A 27,030-nucleotide genomic window follows, 5' to 3' on the forward strand; every position below is an offset into this window, starting at 1 on the left:
TACGGGTCACACCCTCTACTGGCTGGTGAACCCCTATCCCTGAGTTCGTTCGGTGCTAAATCCTACTCCCATCTGAACGAACACTTGAACTAAAATTGAACTGAGTTTAACTGAACATGATTTCATTACTGATAGTGCTTATTATGATCATAATAACTAAATAGATAAGAATAATCATGGTTCAACTGAATCATACTTGAAAATCTAAAAATCATGTAAAATACGTAGGTATCGGGTATTCATAACCCACCAACATTGAATGATTAGTGAACAAGCTTAAAAACTATAGTAAAGGATCATGGTTCAGAACCCATAAGCATAGACATTTCATCAAACATGTGGGGATCATGAATTTAAACATGGAAATGTTTTAAATAGGGGAAAACAACATGATTACATGACTAAAATCATAAAGTTGCGGAGTTAACGTGGAGTTCACTTGAATAAAGCATGGGAAACTCAAATTCATAGCATGAGGAATTCAAAATCTTATATGGAATTATACATGGCCTGATTTGAATTAAAATCACCACGAAAACATGAATTAAACCCATCTTAAGCAATATAAAATACCATAATAATAGAAAAATCTATTCTTTAATTGAAAAGAGGGTTTTTGGGCTCCATGGGTGAAAGAAACCCATGAATGAACACCCCACATACCTTAAACTTTTAACTTGAGAGGAAAAACACCAATCTTGATGCTTTCTTGAAGGTTCTTGAACTCGGGAACTTGAATTCTTGATTTGTTGCGGAAGAAGGAATTGAATTTGTGTTATTGGGGAAAGAGAGTGGTTTTCTTTGGAGGATAATTGGAGAAGAAGGACAAAATTATGCCCTAACTGATGCCCAAATCATAATATGAATGATTGGGTTGAAGAGGAAAAGACGTAATTTCCTCTCAACCATTTAAATCAAAAACTAAACCCGACAGGCTTATCGCAATGCAATCCTATCGCGGTCGTTCATTTCCCTCACCGCAGCGTGGTCTACATGAGAACGAGAATAGATCCGCGGTGCGGGCTTATCGCGATGATCCTCTGATTTCGTGATCCAAACATGCCCCAAACCTTGTCCGAAAAATCCAAAACTTTTTTGAGACATACTTTTTACATTCCTGAACATGACTTAACTCAAAAACCAACGTCTCGGGTGGGAAGACCAAATTGAAATTCCTCAAAGTTTAGGGTTTTTAAAAATAACTAAGTCCCCAACACTTAATGAAATTTTCAGGCCTTAAGCCCTTTATGCATGCAACTAAGAGCTGAATCGAACTAAGATTAGTACGAGGTATTACACTCCGAGCGGTAAATTTGCCACTCATCAAGAGTGTGAATCCCTAATGCCTCTATATTTTGGTGATTTTGTTTTTAACTTTGGGATGCAACTACAAATTCGTGACCGCTATTGAATCTTTCTCTCTGGAAAACCTAGCAGCTAATTTGAACACCAATCTCATCGGAATGGCCAATATAGTCGCTGGTCACCCAATTATCATGGCCAACTAGTCCTTTCTTAATAATAATAGCAATAATTTCCATTCACTTCTTACACAAACTACAGAGCCAAGAGCTTTGCTACCCCCATCACCACCTCTGAATAAAAGGAACCTACTTAAATCCAAAATTGTTATTGATGGAAATAATAATTTGAGTCATGAGGTAGAATCAATCCCTATTATGAAGCCACACTTTATTGATTGAATTCCTTGTGTTAGGTGGAGTGGGGAGGAGGTTGATAGAATGAACGTGATTGAGGACTGCAGTATGCAACCATTGGGAAGTTCTCATATGGATGGCTAGACTTGGAGGATCTTAGAATACAACTCCTTAGGCAGCGCAATGTCAAATGTGGATGTAATATTAGTCTATTGAGAAATCGTCACATTCTAATGGGATTTGACAAGGTTGAAGATTTTGTCAATGTAATGTTGAAAATAGTCTATTACATTAATGCAAAGGATGAATATTCATATCAGATGAGACCATTAACTTACTTATGATGATAAGTTCAATTCTAAGGTGGAAACAACACAATCAGTGGCTTGGATATCTTTCCCTGATCTTAAACCAACATACTTTGTGAAAAAATCTCTTCTTATTCACAAAAACCAACAAAAATCTCGTAAACCTATTCTCTTAGACATAACTATTATGAGCAAGACAAGACCTAGTTGTGCTAGGGTTTAAGGTGCAGGTGGATATAATGGTTGATCTTCCTAAATATGTTGAGATGGAGATTGTGAATTCAAGAACGAATGAGGCAAGAGTGAAGAAGGTGAAAATTCAATATGATTTCTATACCAAATATTGTACAAGGTGTATGTTTCAAGGGCATAATGATCGAGAATGTAGAATTCTGTATCCTGAATTAGACCAAGGTTATGATGATAATGAAAAGTAAGATGGTTCATCACACAGTGATGACAAGAACAAAGGAGAGGAATCTAACATGTATAGGGGACAGGGTGGAGAAAGGTATGGTCAAGAACAGAAGAGGAACTGTACAAGAAAAAGATTTCCTAACAAAGGGTACTAGGATGAGAAGGTTATTACGCCTGAGAAAACCTGCAATGAAAATTAGTTCCATGCTATAGCCGAAATAGAGGGTAAAAATAATCAATTTTCTAATAATATTATTACATTATATGCATCTCAAATCATTAAAGAATAAGGGAAAGTTTAAGGGGAGATACTGACTAGAAAATAGGTTTCCAAGTCCTTCCATTGCCAGGAGAATGAAAATAAGGTGCCTGCTAATAGCCACGAGGAATCTGCATAGCGGAAGGTTAAGAATTTAACTCATGAGTAGAGAATGAATGAAGCAAAAAAGCATAATATACTTGATAGTAAAGACAATAGCACAAAAAATGTGAGGGAGAAATTAGTCCATGATAAGCAACATCACACTACTGATAAAATAAAAAAAGCAAAGATTAGTTCCCCAACAAAACTCAGTGGTACTCAGAATGAGAATCCAGTACAAAGAGAAGAGTTTTCTAATCAAGATCATGATAATAATAGTCTTGACATAGTTGACATTCCAATTGCAGTAGATGAACAAGTATGGAGTGATTATTCAGAGTCTCCCAACAAAGTATTACCATGATATAATTACTCATCAAGTGGATGCAGTGGAAGAAGTTGGTGGATTGTTAGAAAGGGTGGAGGAAACTACCTCCAAACAAAATAAAGAGGAGCAAATATTCAAGAAAGCTAACTTGTCACCTAGAGCTATCAAGTCCACGAAGCAAGCTAAGAAAGGGAAAAAAATTAATAGGGAAAAGAATCTACCTAGCAGGTCTCAACCTAAGAGGGGGTGAAAGTCAATATTCTTAGAAATGATGAAAACACTGATTTGGAATATCAGGCCGGTAAAATCTCAAAAAACTTTTCATAGTTCAGATATTGAATAGGTTAAATAAGTTTGATTTTATAGCCCTTTTGGAACCATTTCAGTAGTCTAGGAATATCAACAAATATAGAGGTAGATTGCATATGCCACTCATGTTTCATAATTACAATGGTAAAATTTGGTGTTTTGTGAATCCTGGCTTTAATGTGACAATATAAAAAGACACGGAACAACTACTCTCTCTACATCTACACGATTAGTACCTTGGATCCTCTTTTCTGGTGACCCTAATCTATGCAAAATATGACAGAGTTCAAAGATTAGACCTGCGGGATAGTATCTTATCTATAACCAATAGGAATTCTGAACCTTGGCTCATTAGTGGGGATTTAACTCAGTCTTTTATGCCTCAGATAAGATTAAAGTTTTCCTGTCACTATTGAAAAAATAGAGAATTTCAGATACTGTGCTGAATCTGCTGATCTTACCCAAATTTACTACAAGGGTAGTCCTTTTACCTGGTAGAATGGGAGAGTAGGGGATGAGTGCATTTTTGAGAAACTGGATAGAATGTTTTGTAATGCTGGGTTTCAAGATATTTTTAACTCAGCGGAGGTTGAGAATTTGGCTAGAGAGGGTTATGATCATGCTCCTCTAGTTCTAAGCTGTGAGAACTCTGAAATTAAGCTTCAATAGACCTTTAAGTTTTTAAACTTCTAGACCAAGTATGGTGAATTTATAGAGGTTTTCAGAAGGAACTGAGATGCAGACTACACTGATAACCCATTTCATAATTTCAAAAATAAGATAAAAAAAGGTGAAAAGAGCACTTTTTGAGTGGAGCAGATAGACTTTTGTGGATTTTTTTTCAATAGTTGATTAGTGGGGAGGATATAGCTAAGGTGAAGGAAAAATTATTTGAAGAATCAACTTTCCAAGTAAATAGAGCTATTATGCAGAAAGTAAGGGCTGAATATATCAGGTTTCTTTATCTGGAGAAAAGCTACTGGCAACAAATGGTTGGGTATGATTGGTTTGAGAATGTGGATAGAAATACTAAATTCTTTCAAAACATTATCAAAGGTAGGAGAAACAGAGTAAAAATTTCTAGGATCCTTAATAAATCCAGCTGTTGGTTAGAAGATGAAGCTCAGATTGCAAGTGAGGCTATCTTTTTATCAAAAGCAATTTACACAAGAAAGATATGCCACAGTTTTCCATCTACTGGATCATATTCCTGATTTAATTACAGAAGATGAGAATAGGGTTCTTGAGGCTATTCCAGCTGAGCAAGAAATTAAGAAGACTGTGTTTAAATTATATAGGAATAGCAGTAATGGACCTGACAGATTAACCGACAGATTTTATTAGGTTTGCTAGGACATTATTGGTGGATATAAGGAGATTGGTTTTGGACTTCTTTGTAGGTAATACTCTCCCTAAATTCATTACTCATACTAATTTGATTCTTATTTCTAAAAAGGACAATGTGCAATCCTTTTCTGATTTGAGGCTAATTAGCCTGAGTAACTTTGTGAATAAAACCCTTTCTCGGATTGTGCATAATGGGTTGGAAAATCTATTGCCTAGATTGATCTCCCCTCATCAATCAGGTTTTGTTAAAGGAAGAAGTATTATGAAAAATATTCTACTTACTTAAGAACTGATTATTGGTATTGGAAAAAGAGGAAAACCTTCTAATTTAGTATTAATGGCTAAAGCCTATGATAGGGTATCTTGTTTTTTCTTGATGAAAGTGATGAGGAAGTCAGGTTTTTCTAATAATATGGTAGATTTGATCTGGAGACTGATTTCTAATAACTATTACTCTATTCTTTTAAATGGTAAATCAGTTGGTTTTTTTGACTCTACTAGGGGAGTGAAACAAAACAAGGTGACCCTTTTGTCTCCTGCACTCTTTATTCTCTCTGCTGAAGTGATGACAAAATCTCTTAATCAGTTATTTAATGACATCTCTTATGTGGGGTATGGTATGCCTAAGTAGAGCTCTAATTTGAACCTTCTTGCTCATGCAGATGTACTATTATATTTGCTTCTTCTAATGATTATTCTATGGATAAGATAATGAAGATTTTGTAGGAATATGAGATTGAGTCTGGCCAAAAGGTGAACAGGAGAAAGATTTTTATTTATATGCATCAAAATACTCCTACTAATATGGTGATTCAGGTTGAACAAATTACAGGGATGAATAGAGAGGCTCCCTCCCGCTGAAATATGTTGGACGTCCCTTAACTCATTTCAAGAAGAAAAAAGAAGCATTATGCTGATTTGATAGACAAGATTAGAGGTACACTTCAAGCTTGGAAGGGCAGATTACTATCTTATGGAGGCAAAGTTCTTATTAAAAGTGTGCTACAGAGTGTACCACTATATGTATTGTCAGTAGCAGTCCCTCCAAAGAGTGTTATGAAAGAAGTGCAGAGAATCTTTGCAAAATTATTTTGGCAGAACAAAGAAATAGAAAGAAGCAAATACTGGGTGGCTTGGAATAAACTTTATCTCCCTAAATAGGAAGGTGATTTGGGGTTTAGATCAATGGAAGATGTTGCTCAAGCTATACATGACAAGCTTTGGTAGAGGTTTAGGACTCAGAGAAACTTGTGGATAAATTTTTAGTGGAATAAGTATTGCAAAAAATAGTTACCTACTTTAGTGCAATGGAGAGGTGGATCTTAAGTTTGGAAAGCTATGGTGAATAATAGAGACGAAAAAGAACATTGTTTATGGTGGGAGCCTAGAGGCGGGACATCCACTACTTGTAGAGACAAAATAGAACATTGTTTATGGTGGGATCCTAGAGGTGGGACATCCACTACTTGGTTTGACAATTGGACAAATATTGGTCCATTATTTATGCAGCAATTTGAGGTGCAAACATGCCATCCTTTGACTGATATTTCTAAATTTCTAAATGTAGAGGGCTGGAACTATGAGGTTATGCAAGATAAAGTACCAAGACATGTAGTAAGGCCTGCCAGAGAAAATATGGACTGTATATTTGGAAGACACTGTGAATAAATCCTGGTGGACCATGAATAGTACATAAAAGTTCACTACCAAAAGTTCTTGGGAACTTCTAAGGCAGAGAGATGATGAAAATAAAGATTTAAAGGCAATCTGTCATAAAGAATTGCCTTCTAAATTGTCATTTTTAACTTGGAGGATTTGGAAAGGTAGGATTTCAGTTGTTGCTTTGATGAATAGCTGGAACCTGAGACTACAAAAAATTGTGTTTGTTGTACTAATCCAGAAACAAAAACAATTAACCACCTCTCTATTAAGGGAAAATTTACTGAAAGGGTGTGTAATCACTACTGTCAAGCGGCTGGTTTAGTTGGGCATAGAATAAATGTGAAGCAAAGTGTAAGGAGGTGGAGAACTCAAGAGGTAGCTATAGATTGCGGTCTGTTTTAAATGTTGTTCCTATAGTTATTATTTGGGTCTATGGAAAAGAAGAAACATTGTTCTAAATAGAGATGCTTATCATGAAAGAAAGATTTATTGGGAACTTGATAATACTATTGTTAAGTTCATAAAACTCAGGGAGGTAGCAGGTAGAAAATGGTCTAATATAGTGGATGAGCTTCAAAGTTACAACAAGTACTCTTCATTTAAACTGGTGCAATGGTTCCCTCCTGAGACTAGATGGCTAAAGGGTAACACTGATGGTGTTTCTAAGAGAAATCCTGGACATAGCTCTATTGCATTTTGTATTAGAGATCAGCATGGTGATTTAGTGGTAGCTAAAAGATCCAAAATTAAAGATACTACTATTTTGGTAGCAGAAGCTATAACTATCAAGGAATGCCTACAGTTCTACAGAGCTAATTCTATTCAACGAATAATTGTGGAAAATGATTCGTGGGTAATAGTGCAGATCCTCAATCTACATTGGGAGGACCCATAAAGTGTGGAAATGGTGGTCAACTTTATTAAATCTATGATGGAAATTATATGAGTTAAAGTGGTACATTTCCTTTGGGAATGTAAAACTCTAGCTGATTTTTTTTACTAACTTAGTTTTTGATTTTGCATGTGATTTTTAGTATAATAATCTAGTAAGGTGCCAGTGGAAGGAAAGGTTGTCATTATGCTTGAAGAAAATGGGACTCCTAATATTAGAAGAATCACACAATATTCTTGAAACAACAACATCAACAACTCATACAACACGCTTACAACAGGCAACATCAATTAGGAAAACAAGATTGGATATTCAAGATGCATATACTTGAACAAGTTTGAGGAGTAGAAGGAACCTGGAATATGTAGATGGTTAGAGCAACTCTGTTCTTTGAAACCTAGAGAGAGATCAGCTATGTTTGACCTCAAAGTACCAGAATGAAAAAGTGTAAATAGGTTAAGAACTAATCAAATTGGGAGTCGGTGAGGAGATGATGGAACCTAGTGTTGGAAGTGATTTTCTTTGAGTATAAAACCGGCATCCAATGAGATTTTGGATGTGAGGGGTTTGAATACTCAAAAAGTAGTTGCATCAGATATGAAATAAATCCCTATAGATGATTAGGAATAACCTTATACACCAATGAAGTACTCAAATCGTAACTTATTGGAATCTATTTTCTAGTTAGGGTGGTGGTATTAGTTTCTTAAGAAGCTCAACTCATCGAGCTAGAAAAGAGAAGAAGGTAAGATTAAGGTTTGACACTTAGCTTAGGTGATGTAGATGAAGAGGGTGATTATTGGAACACCACAACATCGACATGGAACACTAGAGTTTAGTAGATGACCGGAGAAAATGAAAAGGCAACAAGAGGACTTCACTTTCCAAAATGACATAAGGATCTGAATTTCTCTGATATTTGATTTTTTTTGGATCCGGATTAAGTCTCTTTTGGGTCTGATCCCATCACTGTAATGAATTTTTATTTTATAAAATAGGCTTTAGCTCGATTTAATTTTAAAAAATCAATTTAAAAAATGATAACCTTTTCAAAGTTTTAGATAGCAAAATAAATATTTAAGGTACATAAAAGAAAATGGTAAAAAATTGATTGTAAGAGCACCTTCGATGTAAATGTATTTAATGAATTATCTATTTTAAACGTGAGAACTGCACACTAAAGATGTTTCATTATTCACGCCTTTTCACCATTTTGGTCATAAACTTTTTGACAAACCCATTTGTTGGATTTGTCCCTCATTCAATACCACTTTGATAAAAAAAAAAAATTATTGTGAATATAGAGTAGACTAACAATGTAACATCTGAGTATATTAAAGTAATAACAATTCAGTCTTTGCAAAAGTTTGAATAAACATGAGGCTGTTGACGGAACTGCAAACAACTTTCATTCGCTATTAAGAGGCCTAGAATAATAAAATTTTCAAATATTTGAATACATTCTTAACAACCTGTTTGGATGGTGGTTTGTCATGGTTTCATAATGTATGGTATGGTACATTACCATGTTTGAATGGACTGTATCGTTCACTGCGGTTTAATAATAGATTTTTTGTTTGGTTTGATGGTATGGTACGGTTTGGTAACAGGTAAATTTACTAAAATGCCCTTAATTGTAATACATTTGAGATATCAACTCTTTTATCCATATCAGTGCTAGCGTAACCAGTTGTCCTTTCTTTCTTGATGCTTCTCATAGTTAGCCGATGATCCTTCTTAGACGCCAAATTCACAAGGATATTTGCTAAACAAAGGTTTGACGAACGCAAACTAATCCAATCGGGAAGTACTTCCCAATCAATAAAATAATTGGTATACATGTATGTATCTTAGAGTTCAAAAATCACTTCCCATGTATATGCTTTTTGTGCATTCACTCTATTTCCCTCCATTTCAATTTTTTTTTATCGAATTGAGTTTTTATTGGCATTAAAAACTACTACTACTAAATAACTGTGATCATTTTTATCACTCTTTGAATTTTTATATTGCTAACAGGAAGTCTTGCAATCTTCGATCTTGTTAACAAATACGTAGTCTTAGCATGTATTTTGTTGATAAGGATAAAATAGGATTAAAGAAAATTATATAACGATATAGTTGGAAAAGAAAAATGAAAACCATGGCACACCACTAATTTGGTGGTTCAATAAATTGTTTCATTCCATGGTTATCAAACCATGGAATAGTAACATACCATACTACCATTTTTAGAAAATCATGAAAACAAACACGGTTCCCATGGTAACCATACCATACCATGGGAAACCACCATCCAAACACGCTGTAAGGTATTAATTATAATCTCATAACTCGTTTATTAACACAAAGATCTTTTGATAAAAAATTGTAGTAATTTTCTAAAGTTATTCTTTCAAACTAACTATAGCTAACAATTTACGTATTTATGGGATCACATCAAATCTTCGATATTCGTAAACTCACTTTTAAGTCTGAGTATGTAGTTAATCTCTTAACTTCTAAGTGACATTGTTCAACTATAATTAATATCACAATCTTTCTCAATTAATGCAAGATATAGCGACATCATTAATCGAGGTTTCTTTAATTAACAACAACTCATATATAGATGAAAAATAGAGAAAAAGAATGACTCGATTGTAATTAAACACAATCACAAATTTATCCAATAGAAGGTTGCATTAAAACCTAGAGAAGAAATCAAGATATTCATAATTGTCATGATCCAAGCTTAGGCCCTGGACATAACAGACACCCGGAACCATTACTGGTTTGATAGGACCACTTAACTTATATCATGATCATACAAATAAAATAAGCAAAAGTAAAATATCTTTCAAAATTAATAATGAGAATACAGCAGGAAAAACTCATTTCAATAGACTTTTACGACATAAAGAAGAAAAATCCTAAAGTATCTGAATGGAGCTAAAAACACTTGAAAACCAGCATCTACATAAGTTTATGAAACCTCTTAGTACATGAGTCCATATCGACCGGAGCAAGACCCCAACATTATCTTATAATATAAAACTAGTCTAACAAAGTATAAACAATGTCATCTAGAGAGATGGAGGGTTCATCAATAGAACTGATATAAATGGACCTAGTACTGCATGGAATTACAAACGTGCGTATCAAAACCTACATCATGAAATAATGTAGCATCCAAGACGATCAATACATGCACTGTACTGGTATGTAAAACCACAAAAGAAAAATAGTAGAACATGAAAATAAAAATGTAATAGACACAATGCAAGAAATGATAAGTTGGAGAGACAATAGAATAAAATGAATTAGTTGATAGTGACATAAAGTGAACTAATCATTTTTATTATTTATGGGAGCAAGTGATGACCGACATAAATCACAATGTGAGGACATGAAGTCTGATCTCGATTTGATCAGCTAAGTCATCCTATACCTTACCAAGCGTAGGACATGACATGAAATGAAATAAATTGCTAGCAAGAATCCATTATTAGCATCTTTGGAGACACATGAAAAAGAGACACATGAAAAAGAGACATCCGGCTTGTGCAATAACCTTTATCCTACATCGGCAAACGTAGTTTTTGCATTTGTCATTTAGAATTATTCCTTCTTGATCAACCAACCAACTCCCTTAATCTCATAAAGTTATCTTACTATTTTGTGTTCAAAATATTATCCTCATTAGGCTTATGTTCATAGTTTGGACTTTTTAAATTCATTCTCATATAGTCTTTTTTAGACTCAAAGTCATGAAGTGCCACTTTAAGGCTCATATTGAGAGTTAATAGTAAAGGTTCATAATCATGAGTTAAAATCATTATTGGAGAGACATGAAAGATAATTTTATGATTCATTATTTATAATTCATGAACATGACTCACATAGCATTCGAGAAAATTATGAGGTAACTTGAAACATTCTTGTTGAGGATCATATTTTATAATGTAATGAGGAGTCTCAAGTCATCAAGTTATTACAATGGTAAGAATAATTTGCAACATTTTTATTGGAGAATAACAAAATTTCATATTAAGGAATAAGGAAAACCTCATTCCTTCGGTAAAGTCACCACTTTGAAAATTCATATGGGTCTAGGTCACGGAATTCATAAAGAAAAATTAACTTATCTCCAAGTTTTAAGAGACTCATTAATTTATGTAAATTCGTACAACAATTAGTTTTCAATCATTAAATTAGACGTAAAAACTACATAATTTAGAGCAAATCCGACAAAGAAAGAATTTTACCCAAAGACATTTGGAAGAACATACTTATATGTCTAATTGAGGGATAGGAGTATGGGGATTTCTACTATCCTAGTTTATCTTGAATGATTTGAATTGAAGAGTATAAAATTAGAGAAAAAAATGATTTTATGTGTATTGAGATCCTATCTTAATTTTGAGATCCTATCTTTTATTTCCCCTTAGAAACTTCCATCTTTGAATGTTGATAGCTCTTAGGTTATTCATAAATTTAACAAGGTTTTCTACACTGCTAGAAAACTGTAAATTACATGGAAATTTTACCTAGGGAATAATATCGCAGGAAAAACATACGGATTTACCTACGAAAATATTAAATTCCTCAACATTAAAATATATTACATGCGAACTATATATTTGCAACAAATTCCGTAGGTAAATTTGGTGTCATATTGCACAAATTTCGTAATTGCGACATTACCTGGGTAAATTTATCGGCGGGTATTTTATCTCTAGATAAATCCGCAGGTATATGGACATATATATATATATATATATATAATGAATTTATGTACATATGCAGGTATATGGACATATATATATATAGAGAGAGATTTTTTGGTGAAAATTTATGTAATGAATTTTATTACTTGAGAAATTATTTGGGAATTTTGTGCTGCGAATTTTGCTGGAGATTTATTCTTAGAGATTTACCTGCAAAATTATTACTTGCGACATTACCTGGGGAAATATATTGGCGGGTATTTTATCTCTAGGTAAATCGCAGGTATATGGAAAATATATCTATTTTTTAAATTCATAGAAAAATTCTCAGGTAATTTATCCTACGGATTTACGTAGAGATATTTTGGTGGAAATTTATGTAATGGATTTTATTACCTGGAAAATTATTTGGGAACTTTGTGCTGCGAATTTTGTCAGGGATTTATTCTTAGGGATTTACCTGCAAAATTATTACTTGCGATATTATTGGGGGATTGTGTTGCTACAAATTTAGCTGAAATTATTTCTTGGGGATTTATCTATGAAATTATTACTTCAGAAATTATTGGGGGATTGTGTTGCTACAAATTTAGCTAAAATTATTTCTTGGGGATTTACGTAGGATTTTTGTGACTTGAAAATTTTAAATAGGAATAGGATAAACTTGAAGAATAAAAAACATAAAATAAAAAGAAATTAGACATTAAATCGATGGACACGTATAATCAAGCAAAAGATGCTCAAGAAAGTAAAATTAGTTTGTTGACATAGATGTATTTGAGCTGAATAAACCTTAGCTTGACTCGTTATGTTATAACCACAAAATTAAAGAGGTGAAATTTCGTTGGCCTAAGATAGGGCGAAGAACGACTCAGGGCTCAAATAGAGCGTGTTGTTCTATTAGTTAATTTAAATATATAATTGTAAGACATCATACTACACACGACAATATAATATATCAATAATAATGTACATTTAGGAGTTGTTTGGTGTGAGATATAAGGTATAATAATCACAAAATAAAATAAAAAATTATTTTATTTTACATTGAGTTGAAAGTATTAGGTAGTTTCAGAATTATATATATGATGAGATTAGGGGTAGACATTCAATTTGTTCGATTTGCTTGTCTAATATCAGTTCGGTTTTTCAATTTTGGGATTGACGAAAATGACAACTGTAATCAAACCAAGATAAATCCGATTTGATTTGATTTCTATAAATTCGGTTCAGTTATTTTGAATTTTTATTTTGATTTTGAAGATTAAAGTAGTGAGTATTTCTTTGTCATGACCGGACACTTAAAATTGGTGATTTTTTTAGAAAAAATATTTTTTTTCAAATCTATTTTTCATTTTCAAATATAAATAACTCAACATGGATGAAATGAAATAACAGAAAACATTATTTATACTGAATATAATATATATATATATATATAATTTTTATATATTAAAATAAATATATTATTTATATAATGTTGGTTTTCGGTTTAACCAATTTTTTTGAAAAATAAAAAACCGAACCGTTTTAATCAAATTTCTAAAATTTAAAATCAAAACCGATCCAAAAAATGGAAAAATCAAAACCAAAATTAAATTTTCTCTAAGAAGACAAGGAGAAGACCCAAAATCAATGTTTCAATTGTTTGAGACATATTCGAAATCAAAGGTTAGTTTCTTTAGCTTCTATTATAAACTCAATACTTTTTCATTTGCAAAGGTCCCCACTTGATCATTTTGAAGTCAAAGGTTCTGGTTTTATGTGCATTGACACCCACTCGATACTCTTTTTAGTCCGTTATTTTATCAAAATCATTAGTTTCAAATATTAATAATTTTTATCTTTGATTTTAAAGTAATATATTAAGTGTCGTATTTTCATTTACACAATTTATTCATAACTAATCTGAGAATGATTATATTATTTTATTATTATTATTATTATTATTATTGTGTTAATCTGCAACCTTAGTCAATTTAATTTTTTCTAATTTATTTATTTTCTAGCCTAATTTTGTCAATTTATAACAATTTAGCCTATTTTATCCAATTTATTACAATCCTAGCCCAATTTGTGTCCAATTAAACTCAATTTCAAATTTCATTCAATTTTTTAAACTAAATCTTAATCTTTAGATCTCAGCCATTGATCAATATTTATTATTATTATTATTATTATTATTATTATTATTATTATTATTATAATTATAATATTTAAATAGCAGCCTAAGTTGATTCAATTATCTTCTCAACTATTATATTAACCCAATCGAAATCCTAAATTCAATTTTTTAAATCCAATTTAACTCATCTCCTCAATGTTAATCTCGGGCGTTCATCATATTTGATCAATGGTCAATATTAAATAAACTTTCACTATTTTTTTTCTTGAAATTGGACTGGTTCAGACTATTTTTCTTGAACCAAGGGTCCATTAAAAACAACCTATCTACCTTAGCAGTAAGGTCTGCGTATATTGTACCCTCCATAGACCCCAATTTGTGGGACTAAATTGGGTTAGTTTATTTTTATATTATTGTTTTTTACATTATATAATATTTTACATGATTTTGCTAATATTTACTAAATCATTTTCGCAATTATACATGCCCATAATTTACAAACATTGTCTATTATTGTTGTTGTTGTTGTTGTTGTTGTTGTTGTTGTTGTTGTTGTTATATTATTATTATTATTACATCTTTCCTATATTTTTTAAATAGCAGCCTATTCAATTATTAAAAATAATAATTTTATTTATTTTTTAATATTAATTTTATATAGTTACTATATTTATTAAATATCAACCTAATTCAATTCAATTTTTCTAATTTATTTAAATTCTAGCCATTTATACTCAGTTTGTGTCAATGGAGTTTAATTTGACTCGATCGAAATCCCCAATTCAATCTTTTTTTAACCTAATATCTAATCCCAATTTGACTCATCTCCTTATTTCTAATCTCAACAATTCATCATATTTGATCAACAGACAATATTAAATCAATTTCACTAATTTTTTTCTTGAAATTGGATAGCTTCAGACTATTTTTTCTTGAACCGAGGGTCTATTGGAAACAACCTATTTACCTCAGCGGTAAGGTCTGCGTACACTGTACCCTCCACAAATCCCAATTTCTGGGACTAAATCGGGTTAGTTGTTGTACTCATTTTCTCAAAATCTCATAGAGAAAACAATCAAAAGATGTTACCTTTTTTGTTTAATACAAAATGCATTGACATTATTATGCGATTGACATTATTAATTTTATTTACATAATTTATTTATAATTAATTTAAAAATAATAATTTTATTTATTTTTTAATATTAATTTTATAGTTACTATATTTATTAAATATTAACCAAATTCAATTCAATTTTCCTAATTTATTTAAATTCTAGCCATTTTATACTCAATTTGTGTCATTTAAGTTTAATTGGACTCAATTGAAATCTCCAATTCAATCCTTTTTTAACCCAATTTCTAATCTCAATTGACTTATCTCCATGATTTTAATCTCAACCGTTGATCATATTTGATCAACGGTCAATATTAAATCAATTTTCAATAATTTTTTCTTGAAATTGGACTACTTCAGGCTATTTTTCTTGAACCGAGGGCTATTGGAAACAACCTATCTACCTTAGCGGTAAGGTCTGCGTGCACTGTACCCTCTACAGAGACCAATTTGTAGGATTAAATCAGGTTAGTTGTTGTATTCATTTTCTCAAAATCTCATAGACACTACTAAAAAAAATAGGAAATCGACCACAAGTGGCCGATTTTTCTCAAATTTCGACCACAAAATCGACCAAAGTGCGTGGTCGGTAAAATAGTGGTAGCTTTTTTAAAAATCGACCAAGAGTTGTAGATTTTTTTTAATATATATATATATATATATATATTTAAAATACATTATTATTTTATTAAAATAGAAAAAAATGAGTTTTAAAATAAAAAAATTCAAAATAAACTGACCACAAGTGGTCGGTTTTTAATTTGAATTAATTAATTGATTTATAAAAAACTGACCACTTGTGGTTGATTTTTTTATTTAATAATGTAATTAATAATTTATTTAATAAAATATTTTGTAATTAATTATAATAAACCGAACACATTTGGTTGATTTTATAAAAGAATTACCATAAAACCGACCATATGTGGTCGATTTTTAGAAAATATTTTTAAAAACCGATCATATATGGTCCGTTTTTTTGTAAAAAATTTCAGAAAAACCTACCACATGTGTTCGATTTTTCTGATAATTTTGTAAAAAAAATGTTGAAAATTTCCAAAATACAAACATTAAAAATTAAATTATTTACAAAATTAAAATTAAATTATTTATAATACAACCCACCAACCATTTACAAACATTAAAAATCAAATCAAATTATTTACAATACAGCTCATCAATCATTTAATATACAATCAACCACCATAAGATTACAAACATAAAAAATTAAATTATTTACAAAATTTATCGAGGTTTCAAATCCAAAATATAACACATACAAAAGACTAAAAACCACAACTCATCATCCACATCTTCATTCCCAGCCTCACTCATTCTATTATCAATATTTTGTTGATATATCTAGCTATAATCAGGTTCCATCTACACAATCAATCACATTCAAGTATTTAGTTCAAGTCACAAAAAGTTCACATTTCAAATACCTATACCGAAACATTTTCAAGTCATTAATTCACTTCACAAGTTACCAAAGTAAACTAAACTCCAAATAAAATGTTCACGTTTCAAGTATCTATACTTAAACATTTTGAAGTCACTAATTCACTTCTCAAGTGGACCACACTTTAGTAAAATCAAAACGCAAGTTCACATTTCAAATACCTAAATTCAAAACAAGAGTCACTAATTCATGATTCAAGTAACTACACTTAAACATTTCAGGTCACTAAGTCATTTCACAAGTTACGTAACTAAACTAAATTCAAAATGAAAAGGTCACATTTCAAGTACCTACACCTAAACATTTTCAAGTCACTAATTCACTTCACAAGTTACCAAACTAAACTTAATTCAAAATGAAAATTTCACATTTCAAGTACCTACACTTAAACATTCAAGTCACTAATTCACTTCTCAAGTGACCACACTTTACTAAAATTAAAACACAAGTTCACATTTCGAGTACCTAAATTCAAAACAAAAGTCACTAATTAAGTTACTTCACAAGTTAACAAACTAAACTAAATTCAAAATGAAAAAGTTCACATTTCAAGTACCTACACCTAAACATTTCAAGTCACTAATTCACTTCACAAGTTACCAAATTAAACTAAATTCAAAATAAAAAGTTCACATTTCAAGTACCTACACCTAAACATTTTCAAGTCACTAAGTCACTTCACAGGTTACCAAACTAGACTAAATTCAAAATGAAAGTTCATATTTCAAGTCACCAATTCACTTCATAAGTTACCAAACTAAACTAAATTCAAAATAAAAAGTTCACATTTCAAATACCTACACCTAAACATTTTCAAGTTACTAATTCACTTCACAAGTTACCAAACTAAACTTAATTCAAAATGAAAAGTTCACATTTCAAGTACCTACACTTAAAACATTTTCAAGTCACTAATTCACTTCTCAAGTGACCATACTTTACTAAAATCAAAACACAAATTTATATTTCAAGTACCTAACCTAAACATTTCAAGTCACTAATTCACTTCACAAGTTATCAAATTAAACTAAATTCAAAAATGAAAAGTTCACATTTCAAGTGCCTACACCTAAACATTTTCAAGTCACTTCACAAGTTACCAAACTAAACTAAATTCAAAATGAAAAGTTCACATCAAGTCACCAATTCACTTCACAAGTTACCAAACTAAACTAAATTCAAAATGAAAAGTTCACATTTCAAGTACCTACACCTAAACATTTTCAAGTCACTAAGTCACTTCACAAGTTACCAAACTAAACTAAATTCAAAATGAAGAGTTCACATTTCAAGTACCTACACTAAAAAATTTTCAAGTCACTAACTCACTTCTCAAGTGACCACACTTAACTATATTCAAAACACAAAACCACCTTTCAAGTAACTACACTTAAACATTTTCGACTCACTAACTCACTTCTCTAGTGACAACACTTAACTATATTCAAAACACAAATCCATCTTTCAAGTAACTACACTTAAACATTTTCGACTCACTAATGCACTTCTCAAGTGACCACACTTAACTAAATTCAAAACACAAGTCCGCATTTGAAGCACCTACAATTAAACATTTTTAAGTCACTAACTCACTTCTCAAGTGACCACACTTAACTATATTCAAAACACAAGTCTACCTTTCAAGTAACTGCACTAAAACATTTTCCACTCACTAATGCACTTCTCAAGTGACCACACTTAACTAAATTCAAAACACAAGTCCACATTTTAAGTACCTACACTTAAACATTTTCAAGTACTTATTCACTTCTCAAGTGACCACACTTAACTAAATTCAAAACACAAGTCCACATTTCAAGTACCTACACTTATACATTTTCAAGTCACTAACTCACTTCTCAAGTAAAAAGATGTTGTTATTATTATTATTATTATTATTATTATTATTATTATTATTATTATTATTATTATTATTATTATTATTATTATTATTATTATTAAAATAATAAAAAGATGTTAGTTAACAGAACTCAGTGATTTCAGTTCAATTGAGTCAGTCAACACGATCAGGGTCAGTTTAGGCAAGCTTAGTGCAGTCTAGTGATTTAGTATCTTTCAGTTAGGAGTAGGATTCAACATCGAGTGAACCTAGGGATGGGGGCATTTCTTCCAGTTAGGGTTTGACCCTTAGTAACAATCCCTAAGTTACAGAACTACGTAGCCAGTGTAGGGTAGGTCGTCCTCCTGTCACACTAGGGTTGACACAATCATATATATATATTTCATGAGTTTTCCTGCTAGATTAGGATTGACATAACATTGTTAGTATCCCATGGCAAGGTGCTAAAACCCTTCCAACTAGGTCACAAGTTGGACCCCAAATCAGTCTATATCAGGGTATGTCGGTTAAATAAACACTCCCACAGTTACAATTTTAGTCTCAGTATTCAGTAAAGAACTCAGTCAGTTCTACAGAACCTTGGCTATCAGTTATTAGTTACTTAGCGATCAGAATTCAGTACTCAGTTTTAGTATAATCTCAGATACACGATGTATACCTTTATGCGTAGTATTGCATGTTCAGTTTGTTCAACAGTTACAGTTTTGCATGTACTCTCATCCAGTTATTTTATGATGTCCATTCATTCATTTATCATCTCATGCATATGAACCCATGTGTATTAGCCTTACCTCACTTATCATACTAGTACATTCCAGGTACTGATCACATACTTTCTTTTGTGCTATAATGTCTAATATCATAGGTTCAGATGCTCAGGTTCCTGATCGTACTTCGAAGCTCAGGCTATCAACAATAGTTACTGTAGTGAGTCCTCAGATTTTGAGGACAAAGTTTATCTATTTCAGTATTCCAGTAGTTTAGTGGTTATTTCAGTCAGAGTTAGTTGAGGGTTTGTCCCATCAACTCCATATTCAGACAGTTGGGGGTTCTCAGATTAGCATAGTTAGTTATTCAGCTTTCAGATGTTATTATCAATTATATTCAGTTATTATTTCAGTAATTTGAGAACCTTATGGAATTTTTAGATTTTTTCCGCATATATATTCCAGTATTATATTTAGTGCTCACAGTAGGTACCAGTCATGGGTTAGCTTATGGTTCTTCGGGGCTGTAAGCATCGTGTGATGCCCTGGGTGTAGTCTCGGGTTGTACATTATACAAAACAAAATAAAAATCAAATACATCAACTCTATTGACTATCCATGAAGCCTCTACTAACACTGACTATAGGTAGCCGGGACATGACCCCAGCTATCCATGATCTATATGACTAAATAAAGAAAACAAGATGCTACTCGAACTATAATTGACTCGATCCCTCGAATCAAAAGGGCTTATCACCTACTGATTGAAAGCCACACACTGTTAGATTATGATGTGTGGGCTACAACTGGTACCTACATTATGAGACAATGTAGCACATAGACATATATATGCGGATCAGTACTTCTGGAGTGTACTGAGTATATAGTGGTGAATGCATAAGTAATACAATAGCTGAATATTCATATCAACTTTCAAATAATGCAGGATAAGTGTTTCAAATAGCTGAATAAAACAAAAGTTGTAAAATCATAAACATGAGTAATAAAGCATAAGTATAAACTTTGTGAGTCATAACACTTAGTTCTAAAATCTTTTCTTTTATTCTTTCTAAGGAAATTTCTTCTAACCGACATAAACCATGTGAACTATCATAGAGTCCAACGTCTTACCCATATTAGGGTGAGCTATCCTACCTTTTCCATCGGAATAGGACCTTAACTTAAGTGATAACTATACTTAAACCCATATTGGGACTTTAAACCTACAATGACTCATAGTTTTGGGGCATGCAACCTTGGACTCATACCCAACTCGGTGCTAAATACTACTCCCTTATTACTTATATGTTCATACTTTAGGAAATCCACCTTAAAATAGCATAAGGGTTTATGTAATGAAAACTAGTTATGCTTTTATTTCTTTTAATCATAATTAAGATGAAAAAATGTGGATTCCAATCTTAGCTTAGGATTAAAAGATCAATTATTTCTTTAAATCTTGATATAAACTCATCAAGGAAAACTTAAGAACATAATCTTCTTGAAATCTCAACACTTAAGACTTACGAATTAAAATTCATGCTTCAAACTCATGACAATTCACAACAAAACTTCATGTACAATATAAATACTTCAACAATATTAAGTCAAGATAGTGCAATCTCATCCATAATGTAAATCTTATAAGTTAAACATAAACATAAGCACTTCTTGATATACTTAAAGCTTTAAATCTCATGATAATCACATACTTCAAGAATATAGAAACATGGCTATGAAACCTACTTCAAAACAAGTAATTTAAATCTTAAAATCATGCAATTTGGGCACAAGGGTGAAAGGATACCCTTGTTCATAACCCCACATACCTTAATAGGCTTGATTTGATAGAGAAAGCTTGTACTTGAAAGCCTTGGAGATGACATTGAAAGATTTTCTTGGAATTCTTGGACTAGAGAACTTAAATTCTTGTTTATCTTGAAGAGAATGAAACTTGAAGTTGAAGTTCTTGGGAGGAGGTTAGGGTTTGTTCTTGGAGAGGAAGGCTTTCTTGGAGAGAAATTATGAATAAAGGGGCAAATAATGCTTTTTAGAGGATTTAATTATGTATTACGGACAAATTTGGGTGGGGTGGGGGGGATGGAACATTTGCCCTTAACAACACAAAACCATAAGATATAAAATAGGGGCAGGCGATGGAGCGTGCGCTACAGGCTAATCGCGCGCCCTCACTGTCTCTCTCACGAAAATGGCTATAACTTTTCGCTCAGGTATTGGATTAAGGAGAAATTGGTATCATTGGAAAGTTGAATCAATTATATACAATTTGGTAGGTCTTGAGCTTCAAATCTACATATATCAAAAGTTATATACGTTTAAAGTAGACCCTTGTAGAATTAAATACCAAACTTTGGACCAATCAAAGACTCTTAGCTCAACTTTGTTCTAAGTGATTCTTAAGAATATTTTCACCTCAAAATCACTTCACACACTTGAATAAAGATCTTGAAACATATTTTCAAAAGAAATTCAAGGGATTAGAGTTTACACTTGTAAGAACGACGCTTCAAAGCCTAGCTAAAAAATATGGGATGTTACATATGTGGTCAGTACGTTGGAATATACTAAGTATGTGAGACATGCACTAAATCATGAAGATACTTAATGTATGCTTTAAAATCGAGGACATAAACTATTTTCTGGAATTTGCATTTAAATCATGGTTGTATGTAAAAGTTGTAAGACGTAGTAAAATTTCTAAATGATGAGTTGAAAACATTTCTATAAGCTAGGAAGCAGTGGAAACATGAATACCATATGTAAATCTCAAGTTAAAGATGAATAGTTTGTAAAACCATAATGAGGATCATGTATGAATACTGAGCATGAATGCATGAATATGTAAAACAAATGCAAGATCAAGAAGAAATATTTATTCAAATGATCTGAATAACTGAATAACTAATATATGGACACTTGTTCATGCAAACCTAAAAAAATATAATCTGAATACTAAACTAAAACTGTGGTAGCTAACATTTAACCGACATGCCTCAATCTAAGCTAATCGGGGTCTAACTTATAACCCCAGTTGAAAGGGTGTCAATACGTTGCCACAGGTACTAACACTGGCTGTGTGGATCCACTAAACTAGTGTCCCAAAGGACTAGGGTGTCACCCTCGACTGAAAGGTGCCCCTAAGAGAGTATCAACCCTCTACTGGCAGGAAAACCTCTCATACCTATGTTGGTTTCGTAGTTTTGGAACTCAGGGATTACTGCTAAGGGTCTCACCCTCAATTGGTAGGTACGCCTTCATCCTTAGGTTTACTCGGTGCTAATTTATACTCCCAAATGAACTAAAACAGAAGCATAAACTAGTGCATGCATTGATAACTGCTATGCTCAAATATGATATTCTGAAAATAACAATGCATGCATAATCTGAAGTAATCATGAACATTTTAACTGATGTATCTAGCATGATATAATATTGGTGAGTGCTCTTTATGAAAATGTTATCAATTTAATGGTGTCACACCCCTTTTTCGGCGTATGGATGCCGAGTCGAAGGATTTTTCCAATTAAAGTGACAATATTGAATAGAGATTATTTTAATTATAGAGTTGCCACTTGGAATTAAGTTGTGGTATTCCAAGTAACCTTATTTAATCCCTATTCAAAAGGAAATGACTTTTTATATTGGTCTAAAAAATAGAAGACCGAGTAAGAAATTCTGTTGACTGAGGAGAAGGTGTGAGACACCCCTCAAGTTTCATTGTTCTAGCACAATCGCTTTTATCAACTTATACTTAACTAAAACTATTATGATAAATTATGTTAAGGCCTAAATTTGCTAATTTTATTAGACCAAGAATATTTATCTTACCTATTATATTAAATAAATCGGTGAAAGTTAATTTTAGAAAAATATCTGCCATACTGCATTATTGCATCCTTGAATTTTTAAATATCTCAGAAAGATGCAACGCCACATTCTTAATTGAGACGAATATTTTAAACATGCCTAAAATTTTGCCTAGCGTTAAAGGCATTTTTTTATTTCTTCAAAATTCGAGAACCTTTTATCTTATTTATTTCTATCCTTTTTCGTTCTTTTCTTTACAACAAATTTTGGATTAAACCATTAAGGAAAAATAACAAAATTAAGGTACCCTTTTGCCTTTTTATCGGATTATAACCATAAAAGAAACAAAGAAATTAAAAAATTTCACCAGAAAATCAAGAAACGAAAATTAACAAACTTTGTTTTACATCAACAAATATGTTTCCTTTATTTCCCGGTGGATCTATGTGTGAATTAGAGTGTGTGTGCACTTTGGGACTGTTGGTGTCGGTTGTTGTTAGTTCAAGATGGGGAGAACGAATGAGTGAGATGGCGGCGGTGGCTTCGTGCCCGCCAATCGCATGGCTACTACGTAGCGGCGACGACAGTTTTTGGTGGCTCCACCAGACAAGAGGGTGGCCGTAATAGTGGGGTTCGCTGGTGTTGGTGTTGACTGGCGTTGGTTTCATCATCCAAAATGGAGCAGCGGCGTGTGATTTGGTGGTGGTTGTATTTCATGATGAGACGGACTGAATTTTGTTGAAAAAGGGGTCGGACTTAATGCTTTTTCTGGCATGGCTTAGATAGTGATGAGAGGCATTGTACATCTCAAGTTTTCAGGTGACAAAGACATTTTCGATGGGTTTCCGACAAGTTTCTCACCGAAAAATTCAGAAACTACTAATTTCCCTTCTATCCCATTCAATCCTCAATTTTCCTATCTCTCTCTCTCATCCTTAATTTTTTTTACTATTTTTACTCTATTTATTCATGTTTGTGTGTGTATTTGTTACTGGGTATGCGTCCAGTGGTGTATTCTGTGAAGTGTATCTGCTGTGCAGAGTGAATATGAGTGTGTGAATTTTTGTGTACTTTTCCTGTGCGTTTTGCATATATTAGTGTGTTACTAAATCCATTTTCCTTGATTCAATACAATAAATAAATAACATCACATGTTCAACTTATGAAATCATTAACCTAAATTTGTCCAGGATTTGATTCACAAAAAAATTTACAAAAATAAATAGAATGAATCTGAATTAGAACCTGTGTGATAAGTTAACTAAAGATAAAGATTAAAATTTCATCACCGGAAACTTCAAAATAGAACTCTAACTTCGAACTCAAGTCGTCCCTCTTTTCTTCTTTTTTTCTCCTTCTTTCTTCTATTGCTTTTTTATATCTGTGTCCTCTTTTTTTTCTCTCTGGCTTTTTATCTGATCCTGTACGTATCTTTTCTTTTGGAGAGGGGGAGGGGGGGTTGAGGGAGTTATATGCTGAAAAAGGGGATTTGGGAGGGCAGTTGAGGGAGAGTCTGAGTGTCAGATGGGAGTAAGGAAGTTGGGGTGGTTTAGGATAAGTTTTTTTTTTTAAAATTTATTTTTAATAATAAATTAAAACCTATATAAAATAAATAATAACAATTAAAAAAATAATATTAACTAATTATTTTTTATATTTAAGAAAATACAATAAAATTTTATAAATAGCCTAAAATTAATATAATTAAGATAATACTAAAACTACTAGCCTATTTATTAAAATTAAAAGAAAAATATCTTTTTTTTAATTTTTTGTATTAATCTAAAAATAAAAATAAATAAATAAATAAATAAGAGCTAAAATAAATATTGTATAAAAATATAAATATTTAATACTGAAAAATAAGTTAAAATTCGAAAAGGGTCAAAATCTTGTGTTTACACATGGTACAAACATGGTATAAATAACTTGAAATCTTGAAAACTGTTGCATGCATGATCATCTAGGTATCGGGTGTTCATAACCCACTAACATTGAAAAATACAATTAAATATGATAATTTCAAAGTAATGACATTATAAGAAATTTCATGACTTACACTCAAGAATCCAACAATTTCATCAATGTAATGAATTATCATGATTAAAGTACGAAAGAATACTTGAACTTCTGAAGGAACACTATTTCATGGTTGAATTCAAGAATTACATGGAGGAATCTTGGAATTGTAATTGTCACGGAATCCTAAATCAAAAGGAGAATTAAACCTGAAAATTGGAGAAAACTTTTAGACTCATTGGGTGAAAGGAGCCCATTGATGAATATCCCACATTCTTGAATTTCTTGACTTCTTGAAGGAAAGCATGAATTTGGATCCTTGGAAGTAGAATTTTTGAAGAACCCTTATTTGGTGTTCTTGAGGATTTTAGAGAAGAGGGATTGTGTATTTAGTGTATTTTGGGTTATGGGATGATGAAATCACGTTTATATCAGGTATAGAAATATTTAGGGTGTAAATGACTATTTTACCCTTGAAAAACTGAAGAGAAATGCAGGTTTTAACATTTTGGAATTTGTAACGACCTAAAAATTTGATGAAATACATGAAATTTGTGATTTTGTGTGATTTGAGTGTTTAAACCTTCCCCGTAGTTGCATTATGGTATTTCTGGGGTGTGGGAGTGGTTGACATGATTTTTGATGCATTTTGGTATCACTTATGCAATATTGTGATTTTTGATGGCTTTCAGAGCCTTATTTTGGACTTATAAGGTTATATTTTGATCCGTGCAATGGATGACCGAACGGACTGCGCCAGTAGCTCCGTAATATAGATTTTAGGCTAGGTAGACCTTTGGTTCGGGTCCTAGTTCACCCGAGCTCATTTCGACCTATTGATCGGAAAGTTGAAAAATTGGAAATATGGGTGTAGGATCCACATTTGATCGAAACGACCTCATATAGAAAATCCGACTTTGCCAACAGATCCAAAATATCGATTTTAGTATGTTAGCATGTTTGGTATGATTTTACGGCTTTTAAATCTCATTTCGACCCTCGGTTTAAAAAATTGTGATTTCGGGTTTCGGGGATCAATTTTGTGAAAATGACCTTTTCTGGAAAATCTGGTATTGTCATCGCATCCGGAACGTTGAATTTAGTATGGTTGCATAGTTTTTTTGCATAAATCGGACTCCGAATGAATCCCGGACACCCCGTCAAAGTCCGGGGTGAACTTGAAGGAAAAATCTGGTGCAAAAACCAAAAAAATCTGCAGTATAAATACCCTTTTTTTTGCCCATTTTGCTCATTTTTTTCATCTTGCCTCTTGAGAGTTAAACCCTAAATATTTTGGGAGCTTAAAAGTGAAGTTTATGGGAGCTTAGGAAGCTAGATTAACACCTATTTCTTGATTATATTATGGATTTAAGGTAAGAATTCACCCTTTTCTTAGTAATTTCTTCCTTAATTTCTCAAAACCCAAAAAATCTTAGGGCATGATTTTAAACCTAAAATTTACCCTTTTCACTTGAATAATATTTTTATCTTATAATTACTAGTTTTTCCTCAATTTAACCTTCAAAATAACTCTGATTCTTGATTTCAACCCGGATTTCAAGGATTTTACCCGATAAAGCTCAAAAATGGTTTTTCTTCGATCTGAATCCCGTTTTTCACTCGATTTAACTTGGGTTTTCAGCTGTAGGTTCCTAAAAATATGGTAAACATATTTTTGAAGTAAAGTTCCAATTTTGCCCTCCTTTTTCGAAAATCTATTTTGGGGGTCCGTTTTGACCCCGAACCAAAAGTAGTCAATATGGGTTTCGTTGGTTTTGTTTTGATGCATATATTTTATATTTGATGTTTTTAGTAGATTCAGGATTGTTCGTGAAAAGTAAGGTCGCGGGTTCAAGTGTAGCGGACCGGTTTCGGCTTTCAAGGTAGGTTATGACTTAACTCTTCAAACTGGGTTGGGTA

The 27,030-nt window shown here is 32.1% G+C and overlaps 1 long non-coding RNA gene across 2 annotated transcripts in view; it reads right to left on the reverse strand.

Annotated features, from left to right (window-relative positions):
* The window catches only part of LOC107854761, a 22,672-nt gene extending 14,400 nt beyond the window's left edge, over positions 1-8,272 (reverse strand). Inside the window, exons 1-2 of one of the 2 annotated variants that reach the window (XR_001670113.2) lie at positions 7,638-8,272; positions 2,700-2,773 (exon numbers count right to left, since the gene is read on the reverse strand). This is a non-coding gene — a long non-coding RNA (uncharacterized LOC107854761). Of the gene's footprint in view, positions 1-2,699; positions 7,559-7,637 lie in introns of those variants that run through there. The other variant, XR_007045173.1, reaches the window with a different exon arrangement.
* Between the last annotated feature and the right edge of the window lie 18,758 nt (positions 8,273-27,030).

This window comes from Capsicum annuum, chromosome 9, assembly GCF_002878395.1.
Source record: "Capsicum annuum cultivar UCD-10X-F1 chromosome 9, UCD10Xv1.1, whole genome shotgun sequence".
In the NCBI taxonomy this organism is placed as follows: domain Eukaryota; kingdom Viridiplantae; phylum Streptophyta; class Magnoliopsida; order Solanales; family Solanaceae; genus Capsicum; species Capsicum annuum.